Source organism: Bubalus bubalis, chromosome 22, assembly GCF_019923935.1.
Source record: "Bubalus bubalis isolate 160015118507 breed Murrah chromosome 22, NDDB_SH_1, whole genome shotgun sequence".
Lineage (NCBI taxonomy): Eukaryota > Metazoa > Chordata > Mammalia > Artiodactyla > Bovidae > Bubalus > Bubalus bubalis.
The window spans coordinates 31,866,929-31,892,785 of NC_059178.1; the positions used below are offsets into that span (position 1 = coordinate 31,866,929).

Consider the following 25,857-nt stretch of genomic DNA (forward strand, 5'->3'; position numbering starts at 1 on the left):
TGATCAAGTGGACCTCATTTTAACATGTGGAATTTACTATTTTTCTTTCAGAGTTTATTGGATAACACTTTGGAATCCATTGAGGCTGGGCATGATGTGAAGAGTTGAACATCATCTAGTCCCAGTACATTGTTTCAAAACCATAAGCCCCAGGTCCATAAACCCAAACTGCACCTGCTTCTTGTCCTGGAATGTTTTTATGTAAATCTACAGAGTTTGATGAGGATGTTTGGTTGTGGAGGGTGCAGGGATGGGAACACAGACGAGATTACTCTGAGCTGGACTGTGGGACAGGTTGTGGTGGCCACAGGATAGGTGTTACAAGAAGATGAGGGGATGAATTAGTGAAGCTCCATGACCAAGCTACATGCCTCCTGGAACATCTGAGACAGCAGTGTGGTGTGGTGAAAAGACTATCGGTTTAATGGTCAAAGTCAGTTCTGTCATTTACTACCTGTGTAACCTTGGGCTTCCCAGGTGGCTCAGTGATAAAGAATCCACTTGCCAAGCAAGAGATATGGGTTTTATCCCTGGGTTGGAAAGATCCCCTGGAGAAGGAAATGGCAACCCACTCCAGTATTCTTGCCTGGGAAATCCCTTGGACCGAGGAGCCTGCTGGGCTACAGTCCATGGGGTCACAGAGTCGGACATGTTTTATTGACTAAACAGCAGCACCATTGGTCAAAAAAACTTGTGTATATCAGTTTCTTTATGTATAAAATGAGAGTAATTAATACTTACCTTGTGGTTGTGTTAGATGGATAAAAGATGACATAGATAAAGTCCCTGGTATGTACAACACATGCAAAAAATGTTCACATGTAAGTACATATGATATGTGTGTGTGTGCATGGTATATTTTTTATTTTTTTTTAATTTTATTTTATTTTTAAACTTTACATAATTGTATTAGTTTTGCCAAATATCAAAATGAATCCGCCACAGGTATACATGTGTTCCCCATCCTGAACCCTCCTCCCTCCTCCCTCCCCATTCCATCCTTCTGGGTCGTCCCAGTGCACCAGCCCCAAGCATCCAGTATCGTGCATCGAACCTGGACTGGCATCTCGTTTCATACATGATATTTTACATGTTTCAATGCCATTCTCCCAAATCTTCCCACCCTCTCCCTCTCTCACAGAGTCCATAAGACTGTTCTATACATCAGTGTCTCTTTTGCTGTCTCGTACACAGGGTTATTGTTACCATCTTTCTAAATTCCATATATATGCGTTAGTATACTGTATTGGTGTTTTTCTTTCTGGCTTACTTCATTCTGTATAATAGGCTCCAGTTTCATCCACCTCATTAGAACTGATTCAAATGTATTCTTTTTAATGGCTGAGTAATACTCCATTGTGTATATGTACCACTGCTTTCTTATCCATTCATCTGCTGATGGACATCTAGGTTGCTTCCATGTCCTGGCTATTATAAACAGTGCTGCGATGAACATTGGGGTACACGTGTCTCTTTCCCTTCTGGTTTCCTCAGTGTGTATGCCCAGCAGTGGGATTGCTGGATCATAAGGCATGTCTATTTCCAGTTTTTTAAGGAATCTCCACACTGTTCTCCATAGTGGCTGGACTAGTTTGCATTCCCACCAACAGTGTAAGAGGGTTCCCTTTTCTCCACACCCTCTCCAGCATTTATTACTTGTAGACTTTTGGATCGCAGCCATTCTGACTGGTGTGAAATGGTACCTCATAGTGGTTTTGATTTGCATTTCTCTGATAATGAGTGATGTTGAGCATCTTTTCATGTGTTTGTTCGCCATCTGTATGTCTTCTTTGGAGAAATGTCTATTTAGTTCTTTGGCCCATTTTTTGATTGGGTCATTTATTTTTCTGGAGTTGAGCTGTAGGAGTTGCTTGTATATTCTCGAGATTAGTTGTTTGTCAGTTGCTTCATTTGTTATTATCTTCTCCCATTCTGAAGGCTGTCTTTTCACCTTGCTAATAGTTTCCTTTGATGTGCAGAAGCTTTTAAGGTTAATTAGGTCCCATTTGTTTATTTTTGCTTTTATATCCAATATTCTGGGAGGTGGGTCATAGAGGATCCTGCTGTGATGTATGTCAGAGAGGGTTTTGCCTATGTTCTCCTCTAGGAGTTTTATAGTTTCTGGTCTTACGTTTAGATCTTTAATCCATTTTGAGTTTATTTTTGTGTATGGTGTTAGAAAGTGTTCTAGTTTCATTCTTTTACAAGTGGTTGACCAGATTTCCCAGCACCACTTGTTAAAGAGATTGTCTTTAATCCATTGTATATTCTTGCCTCCTTTGTCAAAGATAAGGTGTCCATATGTGCGTGGATTTATCTCTGGGCTTTCTATTTTGTTCCATTGATCTATATTTCTGTCTTTGTGCCAGTACCATACTGTCTTGATAACTGTGGCTTTGTAGTAGAGCCTGAAGTCAGGTAGGTTGATTCCTCCAGTTCCATTCTTCTTTCTCAAGATCGCTTTGGCTATTCGAGGTTTTTTGTATTTCCATACAAATTGTGAAATTATTTGTTCTAGCTCTGTGAAGAATGCTGTTGGCAGCTTGATAGGGATTGCATTGAATCTATAGATTGCTTTGGGTAGTATACTCATTTTCACTATATTGATTCTTCCAATCCATGAACATGGTATATTTCTCCATCTGTTAGTGTCCTCTTTGATTTCTTTCACCAGTGTTTTATAGTTTTCTATATATAGGTCTTTAGTTTCTTTAGGTAGATATATTCCTAAGTATTTTATTCTTTCCGTTGCAATGGTGAATGGAATTGTTTCCTTAATTTCTCTTTCTGTTTTCTCATTATTAGTGTATAGGAATGCAAGTGATTTCTGTGTGTTGATTTTATATCCTGCAACTTTACTATAGTCATTGATTAGTTCTAGTAATTTTCTGGTGGAGTCTTTAGGGTTTTCTATGTAGAGGATCATGTCATCTGCAAATAGTGAGAGTTTTACTTCTTCTTTTCCAATTTGGATTCCTTTTATTTCTTTTTCTGCTCTGATTGCTGTGGCCAAAACTTCCAAAACTATGTTGAATAGTAATGGTGAAAGTGGGCACCCTTGTCTTGTTCCTGACTTTAGAGGAAATGCTTTCAATTTTTCACCATTGAGGATAATGTTTGCTGTGGGTTTGTCATATATAGCTTTTATTATGTTGAGATATGTTCCTTCTATTCCTGCTTTCTGGAGAGTTTTGATCATAAATGGATGTTGAATTTTGTCTAAGGCTTTCTCTGCATCTATTGAGATAATCATATGGTTTTTATTTTTCAATTTGTTAATGTGGTGTATTACATTGATTGATTTGCGGATATTGAAGAATCCTTGCATCCCTGGGATAAAGCCCACTTGGTCATGATGTATGATCTTTTTAATGTGTTGTTGGATTCTGATTGCTAGAATTTTGTTAAGGATTTTTGCATCTATGTTCATCAGTGATATTGGCCTTTTTTTGTGGGATCTTTGTCAGGTTTTGGTATTAGGGTGATGGTGGCCTCATAGAATGAGTTTGGAAGTTTACCATCCTCTGCAATTTTCTGGAAGAGTTTCAGCAGGATAGGTGTTAGCTCTTCTCTAAATTTTTGGTAGAATTCAGCTGTGAAGCCGTCTGGACCTGGGCTTTTGTTTGCTGGAAGATTTTTGATTACAGTTTCAATTTCCGTGCTTGTGATGGGTCTGTTAAGATTTTCTATTTCTTCCTGGTCAAGTTTTGGAAAGTTGTACTTTTCTAAGAATTTGTCCATTTCTTCCACGTTGTCCATTTTATTGGCATATAATTGTTGATAGTACTCTCTTATGATCCTTTGTATTTCTGTGTTGTCTGTTGTGATCTCTCCATTTTCATTTCTAATTTTATTGATTTGATTTTTCTCCCTTTGTTTCTTGATGAGTCTGGCTAATGGTTTGTCAATTTTATTTATCCTTTCAAAAAACCAGCTTTTGGTTTTGTTGATTTTTGCTATGATCTCTTTTGTTTCTTTTGCATTTATTTCTGCTCTAAGTTTTAAGATTTCTTTCCTTCTACTAACCCTGGGGTTCTTCATTTCTTCCTTTTCTAGTTGCTTCAGGTGTAGAGTTAGGTTATTTATTTGACTTTTTTCTTGTTTCTTGAGGCGTGCCTGTATTGCTATGAACTTTCCCCTTAGGACTGCTTTTACCGTGTCCCACAGGTTTTGGGTTGTTGTGTTTTCATTTTCATTCGTTTCTATGCAAATTTTGATTTCTTTTTTGATTTCTTCTGTGATTTGTTGGTTATTCAGCAGCGTGTTGTTCAGCCTCCATATGTTGGAATTTTTAATAGTTTTTCTCTTGTAATTGAGATCTAATCTTACTGCATTGTGGTCAGAAAAAATGCTTGGAATGATTTCTATTTTTTTGAATTTACCAAGGCTAGCTTTATGGCCCAGGATGTGATCTATCCTGGAGAAGGTTCCATGTGCGCTTGAGAAAAAGGTGAAATTCATTGTTTTGGGATGAAATGTCCTATAGATATCAATTAGGTCTAACTGGTCTATTGTATCGTTTAAAGTTTGTGTTTCCTTGTTAATTTTCTGTTTAGTTGATCTATCCATAGGTGTGAGTGGGGTATTAAAGTCTCCCACTATTATTGTGTTATTGTTAATTTCTCCTTTCATACTTGTTAGCATTTGTCTTACATACTGTGGTGCTCCTGTGTTGGGTGCATATATATTTATAATTGTTATATCTTCTTCTTGGACTGATCCTTTGATCATTATGTAGTGACCATCTTTGTCTCTTTTCACAGTCTTTGTTTTAAAGTCTATTTTATCTGATATGAGTATTGCTACTCCTGCTTTCTTTTGGTCCCTATTTGCATGGAAAATCTTTTTCTAGCCCTTCACTTTCAGTCTGTATGTGTCCCCTGTTTTGAGGTGGGTCTCTTGTAGACAACATATGTAGGGGTCTTGTTTTTGTATCCATTCAGTCAGTCTTTGTCTTTTGGTTGGGGCATTCAACCCATTTACGTTTAAGGTAATTACTGATAAGTATGATCCCGTTGCCATTTACTTTATTGTTTTGGGTTCGAATTTATACACCGTTTTTGTGTTTCCTGTCTAGAGAATATCCTTTAGTATTTGTTGGAGAGCTGGTTTGGTGGTGCAGAATTCTGTCAGCTTTTGCTTGTCTGAAAAGCTTTTGATTTCTCCTTCATACTTGAATGAGATCCTTGCTGGGTACAATAATCTGGGCTGTAGGTTATTTTCTTTCATCATTTTAAGTATGTCTTGCCATTCCCTCCTGGCTTGAAGAGTTTCTATTGAAAGATCAGCTGTTATCCTTATGGGTATTCCCTTGTGTGTTATTTGTTGTTTTTCCCTTGCTGCTTTTAATATTTGTTCTTTGTGTTTGATCTTTGTTAATTTGATTAATATGTGTCTTGGGGTGTTTCACCTTGGGTTTATCCTGTTTGGGACTCTCTGGGTTTCTTGGACTTGGGTGATTATTTCCTTCCCTATTTTAGGGAAGTTTTCAACTATTATCTCCTCAAGTATTTTCTCATGGTCTTTCTTTTTGTCTTCTTCTTCTGGGACCCCTATGATTCGAATGTTGTAGCATTTAATATTGTCCTGGAGGTCTCTGAGATTGTCCTCATTTCTTTTAATTCGTTTTTCTTTTATCCTCTCTGATTCATTTATTTCTACCATTCTATCTTCTAATTCACTAATCCTATCTTCTGCCTCTGTTATTCTACTATTTGTTGCCTCCAGAGTGTTTTTAATTTCACTTATTGCATTATTCATTATATATTGACTCTTTTTTATTTCTTCTAAGTCCTTGTTAAACCTTTCTTGCATCTTCTCAATCCTTGCCTCCAGGCTATTTATCTGTGATTCCATTTTAATTTCAAGATTTTGGATCAATTTCACTATCATTATTCGGAATTCTTTATCAGGTAGATTCCCTATCTCTTCCTCTTTTGTTTGGTTTGGTGGGCATTTATCCTCTTCCTTTATCTGCTGGCTATTCCTCTGTCTCTTCATCTTGTTTAAATTGCTGAGTTTGGGGTGTCCTTTCTGTATTCTGGCAGTTTGTGGAGTTCTCTTTATTGTGGCGTTTCCTCGCTGTGTGTGGGTTTGTACAGGTGGCTTGTCAAGGTTTCCTGGTTAGGGAAGCTTGTGTCGATGTTCTGGTGGATGGAGCTGTATTTCTTCTCTCTGGAGTGTAATGAAATGTCCAGTAATGAGTTATGAGATGTCTATGGTCCTGGGGTGACTTTGGGCAGCCTGTATCTTGAAGCTCAGGGCTGTGTTCCTTTGTTGCTGGAGAATTTGCTTGGTATGTCTTGCCCTGGAACTTGTTGGCCCTTGTGTGGTGCTTGGTTTCAGTGTCGGTATGGAGGCGTTTGATGAGCTCCTGTCAATTAATGTTCCTTGGAGTCAGGAGTTCCCTGGAGTCAGGGTTTGGACTTAAGCCTCCTACTTCCAGTTAATGGTCTTATTTTTACAGTAGTTTCAAAACTTCTTCTTCTATACAGCACCATTGATAAAACATCTACGTTAAAGATGAAAAGTTTCTCTACTGTGAGGGTCACTCAGAGAGGTTCACAGCATTACATGGAGAAGAGAAGTGGGAGGAGGGAGTTAGAGGTGACCCAAATGAGATGAGGTGGAATCAATAGTGGAGAAAGTGGGCAAGCCAGTAGTCACTTCCTTATGTGCACTCCACAACTGGACCGCTCAGAGATGTTCACGGAGTTATACAGAGAAGAGAAAAAGGAGGCAGGAGACAGAGGTGGCCAGAAGGATAAAAGGGGGAAATGAAAAGGAGGGAGACAGATCCAGCCAGTAATCAGTTCCCTAAGTGTTCTCCACCGTCTGGAACACACAGAAATTCACAGAATTGGGTAGAGTAGAGAGGGGTTAGGGAGGAGATACAGGCGACCTGGTGGAGAAAACGGAGAGTCCAAAGGGAGAGAGAGCAGTCAAGCCAGTAATCTCGTTCCCTAGTGAAAAATGGGTCCTGAGGATTGGGTTTTTTAAAGGTAAAAAATTGGTAACAAATACATAAAACCAAAAATTAAAAATCTAGAGTAGAGTTTGGAATTTCAAAAATGCGATGTTAATGAAAAGAAGAAGGAAAAGAAAGAGAGAAAAAACGAACAAAGAAAAACAAACAAGGTCATGAAAATTATAAAGAAACTACAGGTACAAAATTGATAACTAATACCAAAAAGCAAAAGTTAAAAATCTAGAGTAGAGTTTGGAATTTCAAAAATACAATGTTAAAAAAAAGAAGAAAAATAAAGAGAGAAAACAAACAAACCAACAAAAACAATGTTGCAAAAATTATAAAGAAAATACAGGTACAAAACTGATATCAAATACCAAAAAGCATATATTAAAAATCTTGAGTAGAGTTCAGAATTGCAGATATACGATGTTATACAAAAGAAGAAGAGAAAGAAACAGAGGGGAAAAAAAAAGTCACAGAAATTATGAAAAAAACTATAGGTACAAAATTGATAACATATACCAAAAGGCTAAAATTAAAAATCTAGAGTAGAGTTTGGAATTTCAAAAATACAATGTTAAAGAAAAGACAAAAAAGAAAAGAAAACAAAACAAAACACGGTCAAAAAATTATAAAATATATATATGAAGTTTGCTGAAGAAGAAAAAAAAATAGGGTCTTTTTTTTTTTTTACAAAGTAATAGTTATAAAAGTGAAAATTAAAGGACAATAGAGGACTTAAAATTTTAAAAAAAAAAAAAGAAAGAAAGATTGATCATAAAAATAGTAAAAATATATCTAGGTCTTTCTCTGGTTTTGTTGTGAGTATTGTGGGTTCAGTTCATTTTTGGCTAGTTCCTTGGTCTGACTTATATTTCTCAAGATCTATAGGCCCCTTCCTAAGTAGTCCGTAGTAACCACAGGGTTTTAATCTATGGCCTGTAGATTCCAAGGCGTTTCCCTCTGTTATAGCTTCTTCTGTTTGCTGGTCTCTTCAGTGTCTGGTTCCCGCCCTGACACAAAACGGACGGTGGAGGACACTATTTTTTTATTTTATTTAGGCTCACTTGTTCAGCCGCGCTGTGGGGAGGGAGGGAGGGATGCTGCAAACAGATAACACTGGCGTGCGCTCGCAGTGCCTCAGCCACACTGGGTCTGCCCCCGCTCACGGCGCGTGTAGCCTCCCTGCCCACACTGCTCGGGCTCTAGGTTGTTCCGCCGGGAACAATCAGAGGCCGGCCCTGGGCTGAGCTCCCAGGTCCAAGCCGCTCAGGTTCAGGCACTCGGGTAGTCCTCAGAGGCGCAGACTCGGTTGGGCCTGCGTTTTGTGCTCTTCCCAGATCCGAGCAGCTCAGGTGATGTGTTTGGCGGGCGCCAATGCTGCGACCTATCGCCTCCCCGCCACTCGGTTATCTGGGTGTAAAACCGGCGCACCTTCTCAGGCAGATGTTGACCGTCCAGACCCCCAAGAAGTTTTAGTTAGCAAAGAAGCCTGCTTACAGTTTTATAGATAGTGTCTCTCTTGGGCTGCGATTGCCCCCTTACGGCTCTGGCTGCCTGTCACCGGAGGGGGAAGGTCTGCAGCCGGCTATCTCTGTTCAGTCCTTTGTTCTGTGCGTGGGCCTGGCGGTGTCTTAGGTTAGGGCTGGCTTTTCGCGTGGTAGATATCCCACAGTCTGGTTTGCTAGCCCAAGTTATTTCGCTCAGATAGCACTCAGGACATTCGGGCCCGATTCTTACTCTAAGGGACACAGCCCGTGCCGCGCTTCCCTGCCCAGCCCCCGCTTGCTAATGCCGTGTGCAGGCGTCTGCGCTGCTTCTCCGCTGGGGGAGTTACCGTAGGGCTCACAATCTGCGATTTTTAATTGTTTGTTTTTTTTTTCCCCTCCCTTTTATGTTGCCCTCTGTGCTTCCAAAGCTCGGCACAGATTCGGCAGTGAGAAGGTTTCCTGGTGTTTGGAAACTTCTCTCTTTTTAAGACTCCCTTCCCGGGACGGAACTCCGTCCCTCCCTCTTTTGTCTCTTTTTTTGTCTTTTATATTTTTTCCTACCTCCTTTCGAAGAGTTGGGTTGCTTTTCTGGGTGCCTGATGTCCTCTGCCGGCATTCAGAAGTTGTTTTGTGGAATTTACTCGACGTTTAAATGCTTTTTTTATGAATTTGTGGGGGAGAAAGTGTTCTCCCCGTCCTACTCCTCCGCCATCTTGGCTCCTCCTGCATGGTATATTTTTATGTAGGCAGTGGGGTGAGTGTGTATGTGTGTGTATTGGATTCCAAAGGAAAAGTCGAGGTTTTCTATTAAAAAGTGTTGTTTCTTTCTTTCTTTTTTTTTAAAGAAAACAGGTGATGCTCTCTATAACACACATTTCTGCAGTTTCTAGCAGTATGTGAGGTATGAGTGTGAGCATCGTCACGATCTATTCCTTCTTGCTTCACTCAGACATCATGGAAACAAGCCAAAAGGGAAACGGTATGACTTCTCAGAAAAAAAGAAATCAAACGAAAAAATTCTCAAAAAATTCTGTCAACTCATAGAGTGTTTATTAAACATTTTATTTCCCCAGCACAAAATGGAGGGAAAGTAATTCCAGCCAACAGTGTTTATTGTCTATTGGGAAAATAATATTTTATACAGCAGACAACCAGAGAACCATCAAGGTGGTATGCAAACCATTACCAACTCGCTCTGTGTTCAGAAGAATGGTCTCAGGGGCTGGAGTTGACTTGTAAAGGCATCTTGGGGGGCTATCTAGAGTTGTATTTGAAAGTGAGCTTTGGAGACATGAGTCCTTGAACCATTACCATAGCTTTGGTCACTAAATTCTAATGCTTGATCACCTCATTCGCAAAAAGAAAATATTTGCTTCTCAGGTATTTTGAAGGTTAAGCAGATAATATATATAGATCACTAAGCACAGACTCTGCCACATAGTTAGAAATATCAGCAAATTGGTCATATATATATATATATATATATATATATATATATATTTCTTGTTAAAGGTGAATCTCAAGTAATCACAAGTGTTATCAAGGGTGTGGGGAAATTGGAGCCTTCATATACTGGTTATGAGTGAGTGAAAGTTGCTCAGTCGTGTATGACTCTTTGGAACCCCATAGACTATACAGTTCATGGAATTCTCCAGGCCAGAATACTGGAGTGGGTCGCCATTCCCTTCTCAACTCACAATCCAGGGATTGAACCCAGGTCTCCTGCATTGCAGGTAGATTCTTTACCAGCTGACCCACCAGGGAAGCCAAGAATACTGGAGTGGGTAGCTATCCCCTCTCCAGCAGATGTTCCCGACTCAGGAATTGAACCATGGTCTCCTGCATTGCAGGCAGATTCTTTACCAGCTGAGCTACCAGGAAGCCCCATGGGGATGTAAAATAGTGCAGCCACTTTGGAAAACAGTCTGGCAGGTTTCTAAAATATTAAGCATAGAGTTACCATAGGACCAAGCTATTCCACTCCAAGAGAAATGAAAACATATATACGCACAAACACATACACAAATATTCAGAACACCATTATTCTTAACAGCTTCAAATTAGAAACAAGGAAATGTCCATCAATGATGAATGGATGAACATAATGTCGTATATCCACACAGTGAAATATTATTCTGTAACAGAAAAAAAAAGAAGTACTAATACACACTAAAATATGAGTGAACCTTGAAATCCAGACGAAAGAAGCCAGGCACAAAGATCCATTTATGTGATTTATGATTCCATTTGTGTGAAATGTCCAGAACAGGTGGATCATCCATAGAAGCCAAAGTAGGTTTGTGGCTATCAGGAGACAGTGTGGATGGTGATGAAAGAAGAATAATTGCTAATGGATCTGAGTTTCCTTTTGGGGGTGATGAAAATACCCTGGAATTAGTGGTGGTGGTTGCCCAACATTGCAAATGTACCAAATGACTGTATGCTTTAAACTAGCGAAGTACATGGTATGTGAACGAAATCTCAATAAAGCAGTTAAAAAAAAAAAAAGTGAATTTTTTTTTTTTTTACTTTTTATTTTGTATTGGGATATAGCCAACTGGGGCTTCCCAGGTGGTGCTAGTGGTAAAGAACCCGTCGGCCAGTGCAGCAGTCGTAAGAGACATGGGTTTGATCCCTGGGTTGGGAAGATCCCTGGAGGAGGGCATGGCAACCCACTCCAGTATTCTTGCTGGAGAATCCCACGGACAGAGGAGCCTGGCAGGCCATGGTCCATAGGGTCACAAAGAGTCGGACACAACTGAAGCGACTTAGCACAAACACACATACATATAGCTGATTAACAATGTTCTGATGGTTTCAGGTGAACAGCAAAGGGACTCAGCCGTACATATACATGTATCCATTCTCCCCCATACTCCTCTCCCATCCAGGCTGCCACATAACATTGAGCAGAGTTAAAAGACATGAGGTAGTTGGACCAGTGGAGAGAAGCAAGCCAGCAGAGCAGAGCAGACTGGGACCTTGGGATCCAGGCAGCTGAACCGAGGATTTGAGAGAATTGTGGGAGGGGATGGGGCATCAAGGTAGGTCGGTGAAGATCATGTGTAATATTTCAGTGCTAGCTTACGATGCAATCTGAGGCCACCTTGGGGTGGTAGGAAGGGCAGAGAAAATGGAATTTTTCAGATGTATCAGACAGAATGTAGCATGGACTGGAATGAGCAGGGGGTAAAAATCAGAGAATTGTAGAGTAGCTTCTGACCAAAGAGGAGACGTGTGTGTGTGTGTGTGTGTGTGTGTGTGTGTGTGCGCGCGCGTGCGCGCTGTGTGTGGGTCCTGGGTGCGTGTGTTAGTCTGTGAGGGACCCGCGGGCGTCAGGGCCAGGCCTCCTTGTGGCTGCAGTGCGGGGTCCGGCCTCCCGGGGGCGCTATGACCGCGAGCGGATCCGCTTGGTGGGGGTCGCACCACTACGTGGTGAGAACCCCCATCCTTGCTCACAGCCCATCTTGCTTTCTGTGAAAATTGTCCTTGAGGTAGGAAGAGCCTCATTTTCCGTACAGAACAAACACAAATACGATTATTTCATATCTTCTCTGCCATTTTCGCCCTTGTCTGTAATTGGAAACTCTTGCCCCCAGTCTTACCTGTAGGATTCTGTCTTCAAACGTACGATCCTGTTTCTCCCCTTGCCAGACCCTCCCCCTCTGTCTTCTGTTTTTCTCCTTCAAATTGTCACGATCTCTGATTTTATTCGTCAGTTCTTTTGATTAGGGACGGTAACGGAGCAGGGCAGCAGAGGGGGTGGTGTTGGGGGGTGGGATTCCTCTGTTTCATTAGTTTCTGATGAAGCCCGCGGTTTGGCCAGGCTGCTTTCATAAATCCACACACTTTTCTGTCTGACAGCTTCCCCTCTCGGTCTTTCTTGCAGATTCCGGTTTTGTGCTCAGCGGCGTCTTAACTTTGCCCTTCAGCTTGCTATTCACCATTTTCTTCTTATTCCTGGATTTTGCCCTTTTCCCTCAAGTTCACCGTCCTAAACTTTCTCTTGGGAGTCACCCTCAATGACAGCATCAAACTTGTCTCTGATGGGGATGTGGCTGCCCGCAGCCGGGCCTGTTAGACAGCCTCTGCCCCTGTGCAGAGAAGAGTCCCTGTGCCGAGTCAGCATGTTCTTATCATCCTATATTGTGATCAGTGCCCCAGAGAGAACTGAACTAGCATCGTCTTCAACAATTTTAATTGTCAAAGCCCCCAGCTTCCCTGGTGGCTCAGATGGTAAAGAATCTGCCTGCCAATGCAGGAGACAAGGGTTTGATTCCTGGGTCAGGAAGATCCCGTGGAGAAGGGCATGGCAGCCCGCTCCAATATTCTTGCCTGGAAAATTCCATGGACAGAGGAGCCTGACGGACTACAGTCCATGGGGTCACAAAGAGTCCGACACAAATGAGCAACTAACAAACTTCCTTTGAGGGATATACCTGTATTCTGACTTTTAATTTGCTTCTGAGCCTTTGTTTTGTGAACTTTGGCCAGTCTTTCAGCTTTATCAGTGAGAATGCATTTCAGGAGTCTCACACACCCACACCTTCTAGGTGAGAAGGAAGGCAAACAGCCCTCCAGGGCTGCCTTGATCTAGTCTCAACCCCTCAAGGCTGCCTTTGCTACCCAGCATACAGGAGGATTAGCTTCCTGCTGCTGCCTTCTTCCTGACAACACAAGAAAGTTTCCAGGCCTTGCAATTTCATACTCTGGCCCCTATTGTTGGCATCAGTCTCCTGGATTGTGAAGGGCCTTTTGTTTGAGACCTTTCAGTAGAAACCAGAGCTTCTCCACTCAATGAAGCAATACACCATTTCATAGAATCCAAGATGACATCAATTTTAAGACATATTTTATGTCCCCCACACAAAAAAAGAATGTAGCCACTTAAACTATGACAATCATTGATTGTAAGACCGTCACGTGGAAAAAAAATATACAACTTAGAATCATAAATATGTAGCACAGTGGTTGCATGTTGAGGTCAACCTGCTAGGGTTTGAATCTCAGCTCTATTTAATGTCTGACCTTGGGCAAGCCATTTAACTTCTCTTTGCCTCAGGTTCCTCAACTGTTGGGGTGATCATAATAGTATCTACTTAGAAGGATAGATAAGGATTAAATAAGTGTCTATATACACAACACTTAGTAGCTGGTATAATAAAGGCTCAATAAGTGTCAACACCTTTTATCTGAATGCTAGTAAAAAGTATGTGCGTGTGCATGCTCAGTTGCTAAGTCATGTTTGACTCTTTGCCGTCCTATGGACTGTAGCCCACTAGGCTCGTCTGTCTGTCAGGTTTTCCAGGCAAGAATACTAAAGTGGGTTACCATTTCTTCCTTCAGGGGATCTTCCCCATCCAGGGATCGAACCCAGGTCTCTTGTACCTTCTGTATTTGCAGGCAGATTCCTTACCACCGGTGGAGGCAGGAGGAGAAGGGGACAACAGAGGATGAGATGGTTGGATGGCATCAACGACCAGATGAACATGAGTTTGAGCAAGCTCCGGAAGTTAATGATGGACAGGGAAGCCTGGTGTGCTGCAGTCCATGGGGTCACAAAAAGTTGGACACGACTGAGCAACTGAACTGACTGAATCTTTACCACTGAGCCACCTGAGAAGCCCCTTTTAAAAGTATAATTGCCATGCATCTTAGACTGCATTAACTGTTGCTGATTTATCTTGACATGCTCTATTTTGATTTTTCTCTCTCTCTCAATAGCCACTTACCCCTTTAAAAGTGCAAGTTGCACATTCGTTAAGGCTTAAATTGGCTAGTTTTTTTTTGCCTCTGTATTCTGACTCCACTAATGGTGGCCTCAATGAAGCAGAAAGCAGATATCCACAGGATCATTTTGAGGATTTGGGCAGGAAAATACGAATAAGGAAAGAAAGAAAATAGTGGGGAAGCCAATGGGTTCTCTGTGTATTCACTGACAAAGAAGTGGCTATTTAAAAATGGATTTTCAAGAAGGAAAAAAGAATCAAGTCAAAATTAAAGTTAATTTTAGAAATTTTAGTCCCAATTGAAGATTGCTGATGTGCTTATTACTTTTTTTTTTTTGAGAGACATTTAGAATCAGAAAAATAATGGTTGCTCAGCCATTCAACTTAAAGATATTTAAGTGTTTTAGTTGGCTTATAATCTGATGGTCAAAGTTTAAAAAATTATTTTAGTGAAAAAAGTTTAAAGCAATTTCCTCTACCTACCTTGGGCTTCCCAGGTAGCACAGTGGTAAAGAATCCTCCTGCCAATGCAAGAGACCAGGGTTAAATCCCTGGGTCGGGAAAGATCCCCTGGAGAAAGAAAAGGCAACCCACTCTAGTATTCTTGCCTGGAAAATCCCATGGACAGAGGAGACTGGCGGGCTACAGACCATGGAGTCACAAAGAGTGAGGCATGACCAAGCAACTGAGCACCTTACACAACCCACCTTGAGATTAGTGTATCTTTTTCTGTTTTTTTTTCTGGAGTGGCATTTAGAACAATTGGATTTCATGTTACAGTCATTCTATCATTAAAACACTGAATCAGGTAATCATTTCATTTCATTTGCTTCACAGATGATCACCAAAAAGTACTCTTGTCATCAAAGCTTTGTTGATGTCTGTGGAGTTTTGTCCACATGGTACAGAGTTGACAAGCTAAATGAAAACAGGAAAGCATGCTGGGCTGAGCAAATGAGTTTGTTTGTGGTATTTGTATTGTGGTTGAAGCAGATAAATGGCTAGAGAGTAATATCGCCATCGACTGGGCATAGATCGTGTATCACATAGACCTCTGTGAATTCATCTTGGAGCCAGCTACTGGGGTCAGCCTTCATCTCTCTTAGGACCTTTTTCAGAACAGAGATGTGAAGTTCCAGGTTGTTAAGTAAACTATTGTGTTTCAGTGAAGTTCAGGTATCATAGGTTGTAAGACCCACTATGGTTTTATGTTCCACCAAGAAAACAAATCCAAAATCACTGCAGATGGTGACTGCAGCCATGAAATTAAAAGACGCTTACTCCTTGGAAGGAAAGTTATGACCAACCTAGATAGCATATTCAAAAGCAGAGACATTACTTTGCCAACAAAGGTCCGTCTAGTCAAGGCTATGGCTCTTCCTATGGTCATGTATGGATGTGAGAGTTGGACAATGAAGAAGGCTGAGCGCCGAAGAATTGATGCTTTTGAACTGTGGTGTTGGAGAAGACTCTTGAGAGTCCCTTGGACTGCAAGGAGATCCACTCAGTCCATTCTGAAGGAGATCAGACTTCTTTCTTTGGAAGGAATGATGCTGAAGCTGAAGCTCCAGTACTTTGGCCACCTCATGCGAAGAGTTGACTCATTGGAAAAGACCCTGATGCTGGGAGGGATTGGGGGCAGGAGGAGAAGGGGACGGCAGAGGATGAGATGGCTGGATGGCATCACTGACTCGATGGACATGAGTCTGAGTGAACTCCGGGAGTTGGTGATGGACAAGGAGGCCTGGCGTGCTGCGATTCATGGGGTTGCAAAGAGTCAGACACGACTGAGCGACTGAACTGAACTGAAGAAAACAAAAATTACTCCTATAACTGCAGCACCATGATTTTTTTTTATGCCTTAGAATTTTTATTGGAAAGGTTTTTTTTTTTTTCAAGTTTTCTTTGATGTGGACCATTTTTTAAAGTCTTTAGTGAATTTGTTACAATACTGCTTCTGTTTTATGTCTCTCTTTTTTTTTTTTTTTTTTTACCCCAAGGCATGTGGGATCTTAGCTCGCCAACCAGGGGTTGAACCTGCATCCCATGCATTGGAAGGTGAAATCTTAACCACTGGACCCCCAGGGAAGTCCCTGGAAAGGTTCTTGTACTTATTTTGGCATTGATTTTGCCCCTATATATCTCTTGTGCATATGTAAAAGGCAAACTAAAAATGAAATACATTGGCTGAGGAATTTACAAAACTTCATTTTCAGAATGTGGTTCTTATGAATTAGTTTCCTACTTGGAGTCTGTAATCTTCATGTTTTGCTGTTCAGGCTTGTCCTCTGTGCCATCAAAAGCACTGGTGATGGAGCATTTCCTAAAAGCTTCCTCTACTGTCTCTAGGATTCCCCTCTGAGTCACTTCACATGTTTTATGCCGGTCTAAAGGCAGTGATAACTGTGGCCAGCTACTGGTGGCTAACGGTGATGGTAAGATGTATTTTGATTTCAGAAATATTAAAGTGTGGGTAAAGATGTGTCTCTTTAAAAAGTAATTTTATTTATTTAATTTTGGCTATGCAGGGTCTTTTTTGCTGCACAGGCCTTCTCTAGTTGCGGTGAGTGGCGGCTTCTCTTCACTGTGGTGAGCGGGCTTCTCATTGCGGTGGCTTCTCTTATTGCTGAGCACAGGCTCTAGGGTGCCCGGGTTTTAGTAGTTCCACCTCCCAGGCTCTAGAGCACAGGTGCGGTAGTTGTGGCACACGGGCTTAGTTGCTCCGAGGTATGTGGGCTCTTCCTGGGCCAGGGATCGAACACATATCTGCTGCAGGTGGAGTCTCCACCACTGAGCCACCAGGGAAGTCCCAAAAGGTCTCTTTAGGTTCACGCTGAGGTCTGTCTCTCTCTTACCCTGGACACAAAGGAGGCTTTTGTCCTCTGGTTCCACAAGTGGACGTTTCACACCAAATGGCAGGGGCAAGTGCTGGGTTGAATCGGTATTTATATTAATTTATCGGTATTTATCAGAGAAGGCACTGGCGACCCACTCCAGTACTCTTGCCTGGAAAATACCATGGATGGAGGTTGCATCCATGCAAATACCAGGATGCAACCTGGTAGGTTGCAGTCCATGTGGTCGCTAAGAGTCGGACACGACTGAGCGACTTCACTTTTACTTTTCACTTTCATGCATTGGAGAAGGAAATGGCAACCCACTCCAGTGTTCTTGCCTGGAGAATCCCAGGGACAGGGGAGCCTGGTGGGCTTCCATCTGTGGGGTCGCACAGAGTTGGACACGACTGATGCGACTTAGCAGCAGCAGCAGTATTTATCGGTATTTATATTAATTGGTATTTTCAGGTCTTCACCTCTCACTCAACAGCTCAGATCTCCTGTGTTCCCTTTCAAACCTCTGATGAAGGCAACTGGGTGAACCTTTGGGGGAAAAGAAAAATCAAAACCCAGTACAGAACTTGTTCTGGACCTGTTCCCTTTCAACACTCCTTGGTGATGTCAGCGGAAGTTCTCTGGGGCACATCATTCCATAAACATGGGCATCTCCAAGGGATGAAGATTCTGTTGCTCCATTCTGTGCAAGGCGGTTGGCTAAGAAAATTGTGACATTTTCCAGGTACAGATGACAGTCGCTCTGAGGAAAGCACTCTTCTGAGTCTTTTGGGGATATGCTTTCATTGGCCTTCGTAACCTACTGCTTATAGCTAAATGGGGCTGAGAAGGTCACATCTGTTGGGAAGGAAAAGTCTCGTGTCTGTGGGTTTTAGGGAACAATCTGCATCACTGTAATCTTAACACATAATTCGATCTGCCTGGAGAGATGAGCTCTTTGCCTAACACCCAGCTGGACAGATTGCACTCAGGAAGGTCACCCAAGGTGCTCACTGTTTGTGCATGAAAATGCGTCAGTCTGTCTTTTCCATTTTGCCATTTCCCGTTTTCTTTGAGCACCGGAGTTTGTTTATTGGATTGTTTTATATTTGGGCAGCTGGGGACTGAGATATTTCTTTTCTGTTTGTTTCTCCAACTCTTTTTACAGTTTAACAAGTCAAATACAAAACTCAGGGGACTTCATAAGCCTCATGATGGAGCTCTGAATAGCATCCCATTATTGATTGGAAATACTGCATTGGAATGCCGCGGAAGAGCCCCAAACCAAAACTTTTCAGATGCCTGAAGCTGTGAGCTTTCCAATTAGGCTGAAAGTTTCCCTTGATAACCAGTAGTGCTGAAGCTTTTAATATTGTTTTGGCCTATCAGTTCTTAGCACGATTTTCTAGTTATGAAGGCCAGCGGATCACTCGGTGTCAGCGAGATAGCTCATCCATCCCACTTGCACGCTTTCTGATCAAATATGCTATCTGGAAAAAAAAGGAATCTTCGGTTTCACGTAAACCGATCGTAATTGGGAGCAGTTCGTCTTTCCTTCTTCAATGCTATCTCCTCCTGTGCAGCCTATTTTGCATCCAGAGATACATTTGAAAGTCGAAATCCCTTGAAGCTAAATATTCTAAACTGACAGAAGAATTTCTAGTGGCACACCAGCCTGGAGCCATGTTTTTATGAGGACATCACTTTCTATTTCTAAGCTTCAGTGTGCATTCTTGCTTCCTTATTGCTGGGAGCCATGCCACATCAACTTGCCTCCTTTTCAGCTTTTAATGTTTTTTTAATGGAGTCCAGTTTTCCGCCTAAGTTATAGCTAGCCTTCTGACAAACCATCAGACACCTAAGCAACCAGAATGGAGGTGTCCAGATGTGACATGGTGTGGGGGTAAACTTGCATGCCATTGAATAAAACCATATTCTAAGAATTCCTTTATACCTGGCCTCTGAATGTGCTATGAAGGCTAAAAGGGGCTTAAGAAAAACATTTTAAAAATTAATATGTGACCTGAAGTCTTTTCTTGTAAGCCACTAGCAAAGGCAATCATTTCTCAATCTGACTGGCGTGGTGAGTGTGTTGCCTGAACAGTGAAATAGCAGCACAGCTGAATTTTTTTTTTTTTTTCAAGTTTAAAATTGCTCGCGGAGCTCTGAGGTTAGTTATCTAATGAAATAAAAGCAAGCGTGCTTTGCATGTACCTGGTCATTTAGAAGAACTTAAATAATTGTAAAGTACAAAATGATGAATCATTGCAGATGCAAATTCATCAAGGACAGTGGTATTTCTGTGATAAAGGAAGAAGTCTATATTCTTGAAAGTCAGCAATCTATACAGCTTAGAAGACATCCACAGAACATTTGGTAATTAAATATGCCCTCAACTGAGAAATAATGCGTGGAGTTGTCCTGCTGGTAAGTAAAAGGTATGCCTTTATGCCTGGGTTTTACGATTTCTGCTTGGAATCATGTAGGTGTTCCGGTTATGAGGGTACACAATCTACAGAATAATATGAATAAATGTTCTGACTAAGAGACAGAGTTCATCTTCTTTTTAGATTCACAACAGCTGAGTCTTTCTTGGGATTCAGATTTCAGCTCAATGTTTTCTCCTCCCCCAGGAAACCTTCCCATCCCTGTGAGCCCACTCTGTGTCGTCATCTTCCTTTACTTTTATTGTTGTTTGAAATGATTGTCTTCATTTGGTGGCTGGTTTGTTGATGCCTCTGCCTGGTAGAAAATCAACTCATTGAGAGTGGGATGTTGTTAACTGTCTCCTTTACCACTTTACCCTAGCTCCTAGAAGCAATGACTGGTACATTGTAGGTTTTCAATAAATAATGAATGAATGCATGTATGAAAGCAGAATTCTGACTGCAATATAATTCCAAAAAGAGTTACAGAACATTGGATGGCCCATGAGCTGGGTGTAAGATATGGCCATTTATGACATCTGAAATGTAGTCTAATGAGGTCAGGAATTTTCTTTTTTCCTTTTTTTTTCCCCACACCACATGACTTGCAGAATCTTAGTTCTCAGACTAGGGACTGAACCTGGGTCACTACAGTGAAAGCACTGGGTCCTAACCACTGGACTACCAGGGAATTCTTAGGAATTTTCTTTATACTTGAAAAAAATTCCTACAGCATCAGGCATGGCATTTGATATTTTAAGCAACTGGAGGTGGGTTAATGCAGAAGTGTTGGGGAGATGAGCTGGTGTTACATTCATTCCAGGGCTGTTATAGGGAATGTGCAGGGAGGGGATTCTCTCAGAGTGCCCACTGACTGGGTGTCCCAGGAATAAGACCTGCAATACCAAATTACCGTGATTGACAGGGACCATCCTTTCCAATGTCAGAATTCCTTGAACAAAGTTTGAAATTCCTTGAACAAAGCATTTTTCCTTGGACAAAGGATAGGAAAGTATTTTAGCAATTGATTAATATTTTGGGTACTTTCTGTTAATACATCTTGAAGTCTTTTACATTGGTAAAAACTGTTGTTGCCAAAAAAGCAGTTTGGCTGATGGAGTCTGATATTCATTAGAAAGATTAGTAACTTAAAGAAAAGTACTTCTTTGAATTTGATGTATTTTACAGGAAGGGGCCTAGTTTGATGTTGCCCAGCTTAACTTTTCATACAAATTGCCCTTGAGGAGTGTTTTTTAATCTGATGCATTTTTATCCCTATCTTCTGAAGTGGCATTAAAAAAAAAAAATAGGAGGCTAGAGTAACATGGAAAGCAGCTTTTATTCACTCCAAGGACAACTCACGCACATACAACCAAGGGCAGAATTAGTCTCTAGGTGCATATATTAGCCTAAGGGTGTCATGGGTGTCTGTGTCTTACTCAGGGAACTCTTTAAAAAATAATTACCTTGTGATTAGTATCTGATACCAGTGGTATATTTTCACTTGAAAAGTCTGAGGTCTTTATTTCCTTGAGACAATGAATGAACTTCTTTTCACCTTGTTCTTGGCTGTGTTTCTTCCTTGATCTTAATATAGACACACAAGCCTTTCTGGTGGCTTCCCTGGTGGCTCAGATGTAAAGAATCTGCCTGCAATGGAGGAGACCTGGGTTCAACCCCTGGGTCAGGCAGATCTCCTGGAGAAGGAAATGGCTACCCATTCCAGTATTCTTGGAGCTTTCCTGGTGGCTCAGGCAGTAAAGAATCTGCAATACAGGAGACACAGGTTCAATCCCTGGGTCAGGAAGATCCCTTGGAGAAGGGAAGGGCTACCCACTCCAGTATTCTTGCCTGGAGAGTTCCATGGACAGAGAAGCCTAATGGGGTATAGTCCATAGGGTCTCAAAAAGTAGCACACAACTAAGCAGCTAACACTCGCACTTTCACACACCAAGGCACTCTTGTTGGCTTGCTGCCCCCTGCCACTGGTAGATTTCCCAGTAACAGTTTCTCTTCATACTGTAATTCCAGTCTGGTTAAATCACAAATACTTACTAGTGCCTTTTTTTATATTTAAGATATATATTATCTACCAGGTGGTATATAATCAGAACAACAGAATTATCATTTTCTTATGGATTCTATCGAATGCTTCTGTTGGGTCCAGCTACCAGCGGAAGCCATCATAAGGATGAGTTTACAAGTTTGACTAAATGTGGGAAACAGAGACACAATAGTGCTTGCTCTTCCCGGTTAAAACTCATTGATAAAATTTTGTTCATGTTCAAAGACTCTTCAAAAATGAGTTTGGGAGCAATTTAGGGTCCAGCCTTTAATCACCAACCACTGCCTGACTCTTTGATCACTTCAGGGGTTTCAAGAGGACAGTGGATGGTATGTGGATGATGGCAATGACTGGATTGTGAACCACATATGGAAAAGCCATAATCCATGGCTTTGATGTCAAGAAGCCACAGCCCGCCAATCCAATGATGTCGGCATGATGGGTGAGGAATTGTCAGGCTATTGTTATTGGCTTTTCAAAAATAAGGAGCTAGTGATGAGGGTTTCCTGGTGGCTCAGTGATAAAGAATCTGCCAGCCAATGCAGGAGACAGGTCCAGATCCCTGGTCTGGGAGAGTCTCACATGCTTCAGAGAAGCTTCACAGCTGTTGTGCCTGTGCTCTAGAGCCCCTGAGCCCAACTACTGAAGCCTGCGTGCCCTGGAGGCAGTGCTCTGCAGCAAGAGAAGCCACTGCAATGAGAAGCCCACACACCACAACTAGAGAGCAGCCTCTGCTCTCCGCAACTGGAGAAAAGCCCTCTCAGCGATGAAGACCCAGCACAGCCAAACATAAATAAACAAAATTATTTTTCAAAAAGGAGCTAATGAACTCTTCTTCTAGGGAGGGACATATATGTGAACGGGCTCTTTTGGGGAAAAAAAACAAAAAAACAAAAACAAAAACCTAATGTAAGTGCCCCACTGTTGGACTTATTTGAAGTATTTTGCACGTAAAAAATGTGTTTTTTTGGTCACACAGTATGTGGGATAATAGTTCCCTGACCAGGGATCAGACCTGCACCCCCTGCATTGGAAGCTTGGAGTCTCAACCACTGGACCACAAAGGAAGACCCCTTATTTGAAGTATTTTGTTCATGTTTTCTAAAATAGAGATGTGCAGGAAGAAAGGGCATGTCTGTGAAGATGATGAGATCAGTAGTTGGGGTTCTTGGAGGATAGGGTATGGCCTTCTAGAATTTGTCATTAAAGTGTTTCATTATGTTTTTTTTTTTTTTCCAGAAAAAAAAGGATGAGAGAAGAAGAACCTGGAACAAGGGAGAAGGGAAGAAGAAGGATGGAGATCAGGAACATGGCCAACCTGGGTTCTCACTTGTAACTAGGGAGTAAAGGCTTGCCTTCAGAAGCTTGCATGTCATATTTAACTGGTGCCTTCCTATAACATCTTGACTTAATAAAAAGGCTAGCAAAAGGAAAAGAAGAAAAATGAAAAAAATCCGCAGCAGGACAATAAAAAGTTTCCTCTTCACACCCACCGCCGTGGGGGTTTTTCCTTTGTGCCTCATGGCTTATCCCACTGAAACGCATCAATTTTTGCTTTTATGCTGGAAATGCCCGAAAAACATTTGAAGCTTCCCAGCCACCCCTTGGGGGTGAGAACGTTTCACAATGTGTCTCCAGGGAAGGCTAGGGGGCCAGGGTCGGGTAGAGAGGAGGCTTTCTCCCCTTCACAGGGGAACAAAGGACAGAACCTCAGAGTTCTTGACCCAATGTGTGACCTCGGGCCCAAGGCAAAACATTTTATCTCTGGGTCCTAGTGACATAAGCTCTCTGGGCTCTGTGATTGTGCTCTAGGATGTGACCAAAAACCTTTGATGGAATTACTGCCTCCTCTATCTCTCTGCCCGGCCATTTATTATTCTGTATATTTTCGAGAGCTGTGGGAAACTTTCATAACCAAAGCCTAAGCCAGGCAAAAACTTGTTCTATTTGGAATTTGTAATGAAGTCAAAACATGGCCTGGATTTTCTGAAAGGCTCCTTTGGCTGCCTGCGACAGCCCCAGGGCACAATCAGACAGGGATGGAGCAGGCCTGGGAGCAGATTTCGTTACCAAGAATAGGACACAACAATATTTGCCTCCAAAACACCACGGCTGCTATTTACCTTCTCAGCTGGAAGAAGTGAGAGATAAATGCAGATTTCACATAAAGTGCAAATACCAATTCTTTCATTTCTGATTTGGGGGATTTTTTCCCCACTCTGAGCTCCCTCTAAACAAAAGGTTAGGGACAGTTTTTAGCATATTTGATTTCCTGACCTAAGGGAAGAAATTCTTTATTTCAGAACTTTTGACCCCCAAAGAGCTCTTACTTTTGCTTGAAAGCCTGAATAAAAATGGTTAGACGTGTAAAGCGATTGTGGGTTTTGCGAGTGCTTTCTTTTGTGCAGTATGCCTGTTGGGGTGTTGGTCTGCAGGGAAATACTATGAGAAAAACAAGTTTTCTCCTGGTTTGGATGGAAAACTTTGCCTACTTTTCAGAAGCTCTCGCAAATTATTTACTGGCTCAAACCTGATTTCTCCAGAGGAGACTCGGTCCCTCACAAAAGTGCTAAGTGGTAAGATGTAGTTCCTAATTTTTATTTAAGTCAAAGGTTAATAGTATGAGGGGGTTTGGTCCTTCACTGTTTCAAGTTAATATTTATTTTTTCACCGTCGTTTAAAGACTTTCCTACGGCCCTTATTTCACTGCTGAAAGCAGAGTATGAGAACTCAGATTTCATGCCCCCAGGCTTGAATAAAGGAATAAAAACAGCACAACATTTGCATCTATTTAACAATCTCAGTTCTAAGAGCCCCCTCACAGGGAGAGGAGGGAAAAACCGTATCTCTAGGTGAAATGAGGCTCTTCAGAGATCTTTGCCGAAAACACAATTCAGAGAAAGATAATCATTGTCAGAAATGACCTAGGAATTCAAGGCCTTATGATTGAAAACACAAAGCTAAGAAAGGTGCATTCTCCTGCCTCCCTGCCTGCCTGGATATCAGTGAACATCAGCTAAAGGTGGCTGAAGAACCAATTTCATGCATCTACTGTACGAGGAAATGAACTGAGCCAAGGGCAAAAATAAAATTATACAAATGTTATTATAGACTAGCCTGCTTCTGTCCTAGTTTAATTCAAATTTTAGTGCTGCAGGCTTGGCTTCGGGCAGTAGCCTTCCTGAATAAATCAACATTTGCTTACATCTAAATTATTAGGGGAGCATGTGACTTTGTTTATTGTATAAATTATACGCAAGGTTAAAGCATTAACTGTTCAACTCATTTTGTTCAGTCACCTCACCAATTCTCCCCCCTACCCCCCCAGTCAGCTGTCCCCCAAATAGGAAAGAAAAATCTGAAATTCCTAAGTTTTTTTCAAACGAACCCAATAACAGAGCTGCAAAGCCTTGTGAACCTGAGGTTGTGGGCAGGGGCCTGAAGGTAAGATGGAAGACAGTCTCTTTTGTTTTTTTTTTTACTTTTTATTTTGTATTGGAGTATAACCAGTTAGCAATGTTGTGATAGTTTCAGGTGGACAGTGAAGGGACTCAGCCATACGTACACATGTATCCATTCTCCCCCAAACCCCTCTCCCATCCAGATGGCCTCATAACATTGAGCAGAGTTCCATGTGCTATATGGTAGGTCCTTGTTGGTGATCCATTTTAAATATAGTGGAGGATGGTATTAATGTTTAGACAAAAAGGAAAAAGGAGCCCAAGAAACTGTTCACAAGAGTCCTGATGGGGTGTCTGCACACTGTGAAATGGTGATCTGGTAAATAATCAGTTAAGTTGATTAAGGCAGCCAACCAAATGGGATAATTTAATATAAAACTAAAGAAAGCCTTTTGGCTAGGGTTTCAGTAGACAAGGAATTTCAAGTTATATGGCAATATTGGTCCCAAACATTTTTATTGCCTTTATTAGAAAAAAAAAGTTTAAACGTAGACCCTTTGGAAAAGGCATTTAAGAACAATGGAAGTTTTTTTTTTTTTTTTTTTTTTGGAGAGGGGAGGATTGTGGTTTTTGCTTTTTCTTTTTTTCGTCTCTGCACATCACTGTGAATGCCCTCCTGAAAGCTCATTCATACATGTTTGGGAAATAAGGATAGAGCTTAATAATTAGACAATTTGACTTTCTAAGTATTTAGACAAACCAGATTTCAGATGTGATCTGCTTTGAGAACATTCAATCTAAATGAATATCAAGGGTTCAGAGTAGACAAATTCGAGGCAATTTTTTGCTTTACAGAAGGTTCTTCTTTGTGTTAAGATCATCCATAGTAGGCTTCTTGTGAATTTTGACCATTTCTGCAGTGATACATTTATTTACAAAATTGTA

General features: G+C 41.4%; 1 long non-coding RNA gene across 1 annotated transcript in view; it reads left to right on the plus strand.

The window, feature by feature from the left end:
* Positions 1-25,088, plus strand: part of LOC102416601 — a 45,232-nt gene extending 20,144 nt beyond the window's left edge. Inside the window, exons 2-3 of the long non-coding RNA XR_328425.3 lie at positions 21,818-21,953; positions 22,751-25,088. This is a non-coding gene — a long non-coding RNA (uncharacterized LOC102416601). The remainder of the gene's footprint in view (positions 1-21,817; positions 21,954-22,750) is intronic.
* The last annotated feature ends 769 nt before the right edge of the window (positions 25,089-25,857 follow it).